Raw genomic sequence first — 1,307 nt, forward strand, 5'->3', positions numbered from 1 at the left:
TGCGACTCATAGAAAAGATAAAGGCAGACTGACATGCACACACTGCCTCAGTGACCAGTAAAGTCACTGTGGCTCTGGGGAAGTCAGCTTAGCTCTGATTACTGTGGCCCAGGGTGTGCTTGTCAAACAGATATTCTGTCATGCCAGCTTCAGGGGCTCCAATCTTGCGCAAGTTGGTCACGTGGTCACCCAGTTCCTTGATGGATTTCACGTGCTCACTCAGGTAATGTGTCTCAATGAAGTCACACAAGTGGGGGTCATTTTTGTCAGTAGCCAGTTTGTGCAGTTCCAGTAGTGAGTGCTTGAACGGAACCCGGCGCTCAACCCCTCCGACCCCAGCCGGCTGCTCCAAGCCAGAACCCTCTGCAAACTCCTTGCTCCGCTGCTTCAGCGTCACCAGCCGCCGCAGCCTTGACCACCGTGTCTCCCTCGCAAGTGCACCAGAACTACCACCAGGACTCGGAGGCTGCCATCAACCGCCAGATCAACCTGGAACTGTATACCTCCTACGTCTACCTGTCCACGTCTTGCTACTTCGACCGGGATGATGTGGCTCTGAGGAACTTTGCCAAATACTTTCTCCACCAATCTCATGAGGAGCGGGAACACGCTGAGAAACTGATGAAGCTGCAGAACGAAGGCGGCCGAATCTTCCTGCAGGATATCAAGAAACCAGACCGTGATGACTGGGAGAACCGGCTGAATGCAATGGAGGGTGCGCTGCACCTGGAAAAAAGTGTGAATCAGTCACTACTGGAACTGTACAAACTGGTATCTCTCATTCTTTTGCCCGCTCTTAGGACCCTTTCCCTCTTTGGCATTTCCTTGTCTAGCCCTGATGTGAGGACTTTTGCCTTGTCTAGTTGTGTCATGTTTTGTCCTACTGGGCTGTCTCTTTGAAGCCTGTTTTTTTTTTTGTTTGTTTGTTTTTTTGTTTTTTCAGAATAAGAGAGAGGGGGAGTATATCTGGAGAAGACAGGAGGTAGGAGGGAGTTGGAAGAAATTAAGGGAGAGGAAACTGCGGCTGGGGTGTGTCATATGATAGAAAAATCTGTTTCCAATTTTAAAAATTGATTAAAAAAAGAAATAGTGTAACTTACAACACTGAAAAAAGTATTGTTTTAAATACAAATAACAGTTTAAATACAATTTCATTCATAGTTTATTTCTGAAAATCAATATATGTGTGTAAAATAGCATGTAAAGAGCTTTGATTATGGAGTATGACCAAACCCATAGAATTTAAGGAGATGAGGAGATATCTGTACTCACATGGTATACATTCATACAAATACACTCATAAACCT

The 1,307-nt window shown here is 45.7% G+C and overlaps 1 pseudogene; it reads left to right on the forward strand.

Moving 5' to 3' along the window:
- Positions 1-900, forward strand: part of LOC101996877 — a 25,949-nt pseudogene extending 25,049 nt beyond the window's left edge.
- The last annotated feature ends 407 nt before the right edge of the window (positions 901-1,307 follow it).

This window comes from Microtus ochrogaster, chromosome 10, assembly GCF_000317375.1.
Source record: "Microtus ochrogaster isolate Prairie Vole_2 chromosome 10, MicOch1.0, whole genome shotgun sequence".
NCBI classification, from domain to species: Eukaryota; Metazoa; Chordata; class Mammalia; order Rodentia; family Cricetidae; genus Microtus; species Microtus ochrogaster.